Consider the following 9,692-nt stretch of genomic DNA (forward strand, 5'->3'; position numbering starts at 1 on the left):
CAATATGTAATGTTGTTAATTACTGAAACTGTCCTATAAATTGGTTTTGAAACTGTCTCATTGCCATTTGTCTCTCAATAAAATTAATTTTTAAAAAAATGGTAGATATGCAGGGCCAGGGAGATGGCTCAGTAGAATACGCACTTCCCTGGCAAGTGCAAGGATCTGAGTTCAATCCCTGGTTCCACAAAAAAAAAAAGGTAGATATACTCATACTGCTTCTTTAAAAATGAATTAATTGCAATTCTTATTGTAATTTTTTTTTTTTTTTTCGGAACCGGGAATTGAACTCAGGCCCTTGCGCTTGCCAGGGAAGCATGTATTCTACTGAGCCATTTCCCCAGCCCCTGCTGGGGAGATAGCTCAGTGGCATAAGCACCTGCCTGGCAAGTGCAAGGTCCTGAGTTTGATCCCTGGTACCCCCAAAAAAATAAATAAATGTTTTTTAAAGATTTGGAAGTACAACCTACCAATACTTTCTCCTTGAATTGCTGTTCTTATGTACTTTTTAGAACAGTTGTTCCAAGGGAAAATACTATTCCTACAGTGAAAATTGCCTTCCTCTCAATTTCTTCCTCTTCTATTCATTTGCAGGATTTTGAACAAGTAGACTGACTTTTTGTCTGTGATTGCCTTCCTTTTTATTAAAAATTATAGCTTGCCTGAGTTTCATCTTCTAAATCTTCACCTTCTAGAGCCAGATCCAGCAGCCTAGAATGGTACAGAGCATGCTCCCCCCGCCCTTTTTGAGTTTCTCTTTGATAAATAAAACATTGCAAAAAATACAAAATATAATTTGTTTGTTTGTTTTTTTATAGAGCCAGGGATTGAACTCAGGCTCTTGTGCTTGCCAGGCACACATTTATTCTACTGAGCCATCTCCCTGGCCCACAAAATATAATTTGGCCAATGTTCAAAACTTCTGATACAGAGCTGGAGGAGTTTTCTGTTCAACTGACTGTAGAACTTGGGCCTCTGCCCTCTTGTGTGTACAGCCCCTGGACTCAGCAAACATCTGAGTTCTCTCCACTCAGCTGTCCATTTCTCCTTCTTCTTTCCTGTAGGGCAAAAGCCACAGGAATCTGCCTGCATGTGGAAATAAATGGCCATCAGAGAAATCATTCCACTGAAGGAAGGAAGTGGAAAGGTGCCAAGAAGAAGTCATCCCAGATCCAGGTAAGAAAGATTTGGAGCACAAGGAAGCACAAGGTGAGCAAGACGCTTCTCCATGGTGGGTCCTCACTTCACAAATGCTAGCACATGTGCACACTACACACACACACACACACACACACACACACACACTTACAAGAGCATACACCACAAGCACCCACACAAAAGCAAACCATGACTATTCAGCTCAGTGTGGCCTTGGGAGCAGCCAAGAAGGTGAGTGGGGTAAGCAGGGAATACACAACCAGCAAAGAGCTCCATGAGAGCGTGGTGGTGCCCTGGGATGGCTTTCTGTTTGGAGCAAGGAAGACCTCAGGTGATTCCTGGGAATGGAAGCCACAAGGAAGATGTGTGCAAGTTCCTAGGAAGGACAGAAACCCAGCAGAGTCAGGGCGGGTTGGGATGGTGATATGGCGGGTTCCAGTCTAGGGTGGGACACCGCTTACCTAAACTCACAGCACCACCCTGGGTCCCCAGGGAGATGGCTGCACCGAATGACCACAGCTGACCACGGGACTCGGGCACATGCCGTGGAGAGCTAAGTGTCATCAGCTGGTCCCAGCAGGGCAGCCAGCGCCCACACTGTGCAAGCATCCCATGAACGACCACAGGTGACCTTTTCAGCGAAGGCTTTCTAACACTTGGGCTCTTAGACCTCAGAGCATTCTCCACCCTTCGGTTTCTAAATGTGAACAGCATTTGGCCACTGTATTGAAGGGCAAGAAATGTTGTCACCTACAGGCAGCTTCTCTTCCCTCCTCTTCCTTTTGAAGTGGTAGCAAGCCCCAATGGTCTCGTGGCCGGAAGAAGGCTGACATACACAAGACATCTGTAAGCAATTAATTTTCCAAATGAAAGGGGGCACCACAGATACAAGACTTTAAAATAATAAGCACTAGAAAAATATCACTAGCAGAAACAAGAGCCTCCTACCCAGGTAGGCAGGCGGGCGAGCAGGCGAGCAGGCAGGTGGGCGAGCGGCAGCTGGAGTTAGACAGCAGGATGCAGTTCAAAACTGCATCCTAGCCTGCAAAGCAGGAAAGGCCTTTCGGGGATTACAGCTCCCACAGAGGAAGGAAATTAAGCTCGGGCAGGAAGCGAATGTTTACCTGTATCTAGGCCGCAGCTCAGGCCAAACACTTTCTGTTCTAGAATAAGCTTCATTGTTACTTTGATTTTTTTCCTTTCTGGAAAATGGAGAGTATTTGACTTCTACCTCTTGCCTTAGCTTCTCCTTGGGTCCACTTAGGATGATGAGGGGCTCCTACCCACGCATGGGTGCTGCTTCCTGCCTACGCGCAGCTGGACTGCAAGGGGCAAGAAGCCATGGCAGCGCAGAGGCCCAGGAGGACACAGGAGTGGTGAAAGCCCAAGGTGCAGAACTCCGCTCGGCCAGCAGCTTCTCATCCTCCTCATGGAATGAAACGGCCAGCCTTGAGGACCTCGTGCCTAGGAGCAGAAGAGAGCTGTGTTGTTGTGACTAATGTAGTTCTGGAGAAGTGGGAGCAAGGCAGGTGGAGACCCAAAATGAAACCGGAAGTGTGTCCCCAGCCACAGGCATTGGCTCAGCATAAGCTTTCAGCGCATGCTGGCTGCAAAGGCTTGCAGTGGACAGAAGGAAATCTGAGAAACAAAACATGGAGAGGTCTCTTGCTACGGCCAGGTGAAGCCCTGGACGGTGCTACCTGGTTATGCTTTATCAGCTGTCAACACCTTATTGGAAGTTAATCTCTTCTATATGGAATGATTTTCTCCAGAGAAGTTCCAAAGACAAAAGCTGAGTTTCTCCAGAAGGAGGAAAGGGATAGATGAAGGAAAAGGGTAGAATGAAAGTACTGCAGACATGGGAGGTGGAGTCCACAAGTGACGAGGTCCCTGGCCTAGAGGAAAAAAATAATGGTATCTTGGAAGGAAAATCTGGAAAGCCCTTAGGTGGGGGAGTGGTGGAAGTCCCAGGCGTGGGGACCGCCAGGGGGCGCTGCTGCCCCATCAGCAGACTGGCACTGGTGGAGACAAGGGAAAGATTTTTAGCAACTCTGAGATCTCACCCCCTCCCCTGTACAACCCCCACTCTCCAACTCTTCCTTAAGACCTTGAGGTTTTCCCTCTTGGCTCCCCTGTGAATTGTTCCAGAAGATTCTGGAAGTTTCCTCTCCTCTGAGCCTTTTCCTGACACTGCCTGGACTGACAGAAGATCCGGGTGAGGAGTCTCCAAGTCTGCGCCCCATGAGGCCAAGCACCCGCAGGGGTGGATGTAGGCAGTTGTCTCTGGCAGCAGACTGCTGCTTGGATCCGTTGGGGCGAGGGATCTGGATGGCCTCAGAGTCTCCCTCCCTGGTTCCTGTCATGTTGCACAGGGACCTGCTCAACCTGGGCCTCCTTTGTCGCACAGCAAACTCTGATGTGGAAGGACACCATGCAGCCAGCAGGGCTGGGCCTTACGCCTCCAGGCCCTGAAGCTGAGCCTGGGCCTGGTGTCTTCCCACAGCTGGGCTGTCTGAGGCAGCATCTGCTGTCTACGATCAGACACCCTGACAATCGCCCTGCACCCTGTTGTCAGTTCTGCTGCCCAGATACCAAAAGCCCCTGTCACTACAAACCTTCTCATATTGCCTTTCAGAGATGAGGCCTTACTTAGGGTTCAGGTGTCAGTTACAGGGTCAGGTCAACCAATTCTTCCAGAGAGGATTTCAGGGAGACCTGGCCCCTGTAGATCCCCATCACGTCTCGGGACCCATCTGACACAAGGTTGGAGATTCCCTCACAAGATGTGTATTTGCCTGCTCGCTCTTTACAAGGGGGCTTAAAAGAGGCCCGGAAAGCGTGTGTTCAAGCTCTGAGCTGATTGTTCACTCCAGCCTCAGAGATCACTCCAGTGAGGGCTCTTAGGCTGGTTCGGGCCTGCTTCCTGCAGGTGACCTCCAAGAGTTTAGCCCCAGAGACAAGAGGACATACCAACAGGCCCAGGGCCTGGTCCATCCTTAGCAGGGCCTCCAGCAGGCCAGGGCAAGGCTGTACCATCCCAGAGACCCCCAGCCTCCCGCCCAGCCTCAGGACAAAGGAGCAAGGTCTGGAATAATGGATTATTATTCCATGGTCAGATAACGGATTTGGGACTCACTGCCAATGCCACTAGGGGATGGGCATGAATAGGAAATTCTGGGAGCCAGGCAGCCTCTGACGCACTCAATCCTCACTACAAGTGCAGCAAAGAGGACCAGGGAGCTGGGAAAGCACTCAGGAGTCTGCGAGTCAGGCCTGTGTGGCTCTGGAGCCCACATCTAAGGGACAGGACTTAATATCAGCTTTGAGTGTTGCACCACCATCACCTCTGAGGTTTAACCGAGGCACAATTGCTTCAGTTGAAAAAGTAAGACCCAACTCCAGCCCCCTCCTCCCTCCAGGGGAAGGCTGAGGCTCTGCTCTATTTCCTGCCTTGGTCAGAACAGGCTCTGGAAAGGGACAGCCTGCCCATGCTCCAACCTGGCAGAGACAGGTCAGGGGAAGCTGAGGCAAGAAAGGGCAGGCAAAGGGGCATCCTGAGGAATGACACTGGGCCATCTCACCACACCCAGGTCCTCCCAGACCCTGGGCATGATGTGCCAAGGGAGGGCAGAGGTCACTAGCACAAGCCAGCTTGTGGCTGTGACACTGAAAACCTGTGCTAACACCCACCGCCTACTCTGGTGACAGCTGGCCATCCAGCCATTCCCCCAGGAGAGAGCCACCCTTTCCTATCTCTCGCCTCCAATCATGAAGATGGTCAACTCTGAAGAGCTCACAGAAAAATCAAAGCCACATGGGGTGCTCATGGAGGAACTCTAGCTGATGGCAGGTTTAACTAAAGCCCTACATTTTGCAATCATGGTTCAGAGAGGTTAAAGGACCTCCCAGAGCAAGGTCTGGTCAGGACTCCCGACTTCTGAGGCATAATTGAGTGCTCCTTCTCTGACACCAGAATTTTCCAGAAAGGGGTCAAGAGACAAGCTGCACTGATCAAAGTATACCATAAGAAAATCAACTTCAAAACTGTAATAAGTGGGTAGGCCGTGTGGCTGTTCGCAAATAAACACACCACATGCTTTTTCACTTAGCCTAACCCTGAAGGCCAGGCATAAAGACAGCCGTGGCTCACCCTTCTCTGGCTCCCCCTTGGCCTTCTTCTCTAAGAAAAGAAGCCACATCCCTTCCTCAGAAGGATGCCACGAGGATACACGAGGATACACCACATCATAATGTCTCGGAGTCCCAAGATCAGCTGTCCAATGGCCAGTGAAGAATAGGGCGGAGGAAAAGGCCCCGGGCAGCCAGCGTCACTATATCCAGTTCAGGTGCCCGAGTTCAGGGCTCACAGGAGGGACCTGCTGCCTCATTAATCCATGCTTCACAAATGCTTCAAGCTTACATTTAGAGTTGTTTTGTTTTTTTTGTTTTGTTTTGTTTTCGGAACCGGGGATTGAACTCAGGCCCTTGCGCTTGCCAGGGAAGCGCTTATTCCACTGAGCCATCTCCCTGGCCCCTAGAGTTGGTTTTTGTTCGCTTGTTTGCTTTGCTTTTTGCCCATGGAATATTAGAAGCAGCCAGTAAATGAGAAGAAAGGCACTGAACTGCAATGGCAGACTGAGTGGGGATTGGAAAAAGTGGTGCTTAGCAGAGTAAAAGCTTCTATTTGAGCCGGGGAGATAGCTCAGAAGAATAAGCACTTGCCTGGCAAGCTCAGGGTCCTCAGTTCAATCCCTGGTACCACAAAAAAAAAAAAAAAGGCTTATATTTACTTGCAAATAATGGCCATGCTACAGAAGGTCTTTCTTGGCCGTTCATTACAGGCAGCTCAAAGAGCCCCTGTGGTCCACTGTTGAATGATTGGGTGGATGGAGGGACACACAGTAAATAAACCCGGCGACGTAGCTGTAGTGGTTTGAAAATGACAAATCACCTACAGACTTGAACAGATTTGCACCCCACCCTGCATCAGGGAGCCCTGACGGGGCTCCTGTCGCTTCAGATCACTTGTTCTGCCTGTGTTCTAGGATGACATCCAACACTCGGATGAAAAGTCAAGAATCCACCGCTTGCACGAGCCTCACATCCAGATGGCTGGCACCGGCGTATAAGCACTGTGTATCCATCCTCTGCATAAATATTTATTGAGTGTCTGCTCCAGGCCTGGCTCTCTGCTAGGCCCTGTGGACTTCAACCTGAGTAAGATTGATTATTCAGTCAACCGTACAAAACCAAATCATCTTGAAGCAGAAAGCAGAAAGCAACTGTACATAGAAACATCTCCATGCCTGGCACCACTGTTTCAGGCATCCCCAGGGACACTCGCTTCATGGCAAGGTTGAAGGTAAGTGAGCCTTTATACAGGTGAAGAAACTGAGACTCAGAGACGCTGAGTAACTTGTTCAGGCCACACAGCTAGTGAGGGTCTGACCCAGCTCCAGACTATTCCTTTGTATAGTCCCGTGATGGGAAGCAGAGAGCTACCTGGGCTGACTCTCTACCCCCTAGTTGTATCCCTTCAAAACTGATGCATTATGCTGAGCCTTGGTGTGTTCATCCAGCCAATGGGACCACAGTGCCTCTCTCAGAAGCCAGTCATGAGAGTCAGAAGAAAAGTCAGTGTGGGGACTCCTGGCTTTCAGCCAATGCGCCTTAGGTGGTCAGCAAATGTCTTCTGTGGGTGGGAGCTTCAAGCCCTCTCCTGCCCTTGCCTCCCACTTTCTACATCCTCCGCACCCCAGCCCCTATGTACCCCCAAAGCAAGCAGCCCATGATATCCTAAAGCACCCTGTTTGATTTAGAAGGTGTCCTGTGGGCTGGGGAGATGGCTCAGTAGAATAAGCGCTTCCCTGGCAAGTGCATGGGTCTGAGTTCAATCCCCAGTTCCGAAAAAAAAAAATAGAAGGTGTCCTTCTTCCCTGTGTGCCCAGACTCTAGCCAATGGACCTCACAAAAGGAGAGGGACAGGCCACCCCCTGGAGGTGACAGTCTCTCTCTGGAGATGAAGCGTGTCCATCACTGACATATTAAAAAGATTTCCAGGAAGCACTGGAGAACTTTCCAAGCTGCATCATTCTTCAATCAAAAAAAAAGCTAAATTAGGGACTGGGGAGATGGCTCAGCAACATAGCGCCTGCCTGGCAAGCACAAGGTTCTGAGTTCAATCCCCAGTATCACCAAAAAAAAAAAAAAAAAAAAAAAGGCATCATTCTTCGAGCGCAGAAGTACAAAGCAATGGAAGGGCCACCACGCACACATGCTCAGCTCCAACAGGCTCCACCCTAAGGAGGAGCGAGCTGACTCCCAAGCCTCTGCCCGGGTCCAGAAACTCAAAGAACAAGCGCTTTTTTTCCTCCCTCTGCCCCTTTTTCCTACCTAGGCCCCTTCAGATCCACTGTCCCATGGAACTCTTAGGCCAACCAGGGATCTCCTTGCCTGGTGAGAGACTGATCTCGTGTTCAGGTTTGAAACTGAACTTCTGGTTTAGGAAAAATAAATATGATTAAAAAGAAGATTCAATAAGTATTCATCGAAGTCAGAAGGAGCAGCGTTACCCAGGTTCCACCCTAACGGGATAGCCCTGAGAAGCAGAAGGTCAAGAGCTGGCCTCTTAGATTATACTCCAGCTCTAGCACCACTAACTGCTAACACGGACAAGGAATTGGCTTCCGGAAACCTCAGTCTTTTCGTGTGTTCAGTAGCCCTCCTTTAAAGGTTGTAGGCGAAGACAGGCTATGGTCCAGGGGCCAAATCTGGCTCCTACCTATGAACTGAGAATGGTTCTTGTACTTTAAACTATTGGGGAAAATCAAGGTATTTTGTGGCACATGCAATTCGAATTTCAGAGTCACACATTAAGGTTCATTGGCACAAAGCCACACAGCCTTAGTTTACACGTTACCTATAGCTGCTTCTCCACCATAACAGAAAAGCCGAATGCTTGTCCCCAAGACCAAAAAACCTAAAATACTTACCCTGTGGTTCTTTGCAGAGAATGTTTACCAAGCCACAGTAAAGAAAAAATGAAGGGATATCTAAAAGTGCAGCTATCAGTTCCTCTTATTAATATCTTGCTCCTGCCTAGCCATGAGATTTATCCTACTTCATATTTGCACTTGAGGATAAATTCTCCAGAATTCAAAAAGGTTTCTAACTTATTTTTATTTCATTGCTTATTTACTGAAAAAAAAAATTTTTTTTTGGCAATTTCCTGGGTCGAACTGAGGGCCTTCTGCAGACAAGTGTCCTACTCCTGAGTTATATCCCTCCGGCAAGTACAAAATTATTTTTTTAACCATCACATAATGCAATCCCCATAGAACATTCGGAAATATCTGGTTCTTCAGCAGTGTTGCTAACACAGAATGCTTTGTCCTGACTTCACTGAAAAGCCATCAAGAAGAGGGTCCATCCTGCCAAACGTCATCCGCTGTGCTTATCCCTATCAAAACACACCCTGAAAAGACCCAGACTGCACGCAAATAATAACGAAGTCTTTAGATTTCACCTAATACCAGGTCACTGAGGGGAAACGATGCCTAAGAAACTATGTGATCCGGTTGTCCCTGTTTTACAGAAGAGGCCCCGGGCCCCGATACAGTAACGGCTCTGAGCCCCAACCTGGTGAGCTTCCCTGTGTGTGTGACTCCCTCAGGTTCTCACTGTGCTCCTTGCTTTCTTCTTAACCATTGCTCAGAGAACATCCTAACCACCAAGCGGTGTGACCTTGAAAAACACCATGTCCAAGTCCTAGCGTATTAGATGTGAGCAACCTTGGAAGCCAATCACATGCACTTTTAAACAGAGCAGCATCTACTCTGCCCCAGCCCTCCTGCACGCTCCTCACCAATGCAGCCTTTTAGTTCCTCTAATCAGGATCAGGCCTTGTTTCGCCAACCCCCTCCCAGGGCTCCAGAGCAGGTGAAGAAAAGGAGCAGGCCCAGCTCAGTCAGCACTGTAGGCGTTGGCGCCCCAAGCCCGCTCCTCCTGCTGCAGGACAGAAAAGGCTTTCACCTCCCTCCATGTCATGATACCCACCAAAATTACCTTTAAATGAGGAAGAAAGTCATTATTTCATCAATGGGATTGCGTCAATTGAGGAAAATTTGTCTCCAGTGTAAACAAGCGGAACGTCTTTGCGCTCTGTGAAAACAAGGTTAAATTACTTGCAGATCCGGCACCAGGGAGAGATGGAGGAAGTGAACCTGAAGCCTGACACATTCAAGGTCTGGGAACCAAAAATAATAGGAATTGTTCTGAATTTTCCAGTGGAGTGGAGCTCAGAAAGGGACAGGCTTCTTTGCAAGACCAAGGAGGTCTTCCCCTTTGCTTATAGGAAAAAGGGGATAGAGTAGGAAGTGGAGAAGAGAAGAAGGAGGAGAAAGAGGAGGAGGAGGAGGAAGAAGAAGTGGAGGGAGAGGAGGAGGAGGAAGGGAGGAGGGACAACCAGCAAGGTAAGCAGCAACGAAGGAAGGTAAAATGTGGGCCAGGCCATCCACTCCCTCCCAGGCTGTCTC

At 49.1% G+C, this 9,692-nt stretch overlaps 1 long non-coding RNA gene across 1 annotated transcript; it reads right to left on the reverse strand.

Annotated features, from left to right (window-relative positions):
• Window positions 1-1,924: 1,924 nt before the first annotated feature.
• LOC111815715 lies at window positions 1,925-9,313 on the reverse strand. Its single transcript, XR_002820366.1, has 3 exons — window positions 9,223-9,313; window positions 2,283-2,622; window positions 1,925-2,002 (listed from the first exon to the last, which is right to left on the reverse strand). It is a non-coding gene; the product is annotated as an uncharacterized LOC111815715 (long non-coding RNA).
• Between the last annotated feature and the right edge of the window lie 379 nt (window positions 9,314-9,692).

The sequence above is a fragment of the Octodon degus genome, unplaced genomic scaffold (genome assembly GCF_000260255.1).
Source record: "Octodon degus isolate 3935 unplaced genomic scaffold, OctDeg1.0 scaffold00020, whole genome shotgun sequence".
Lineage (NCBI taxonomy): Eukaryota > Metazoa > Chordata > Mammalia > Rodentia > Octodontidae > Octodon > Octodon degus.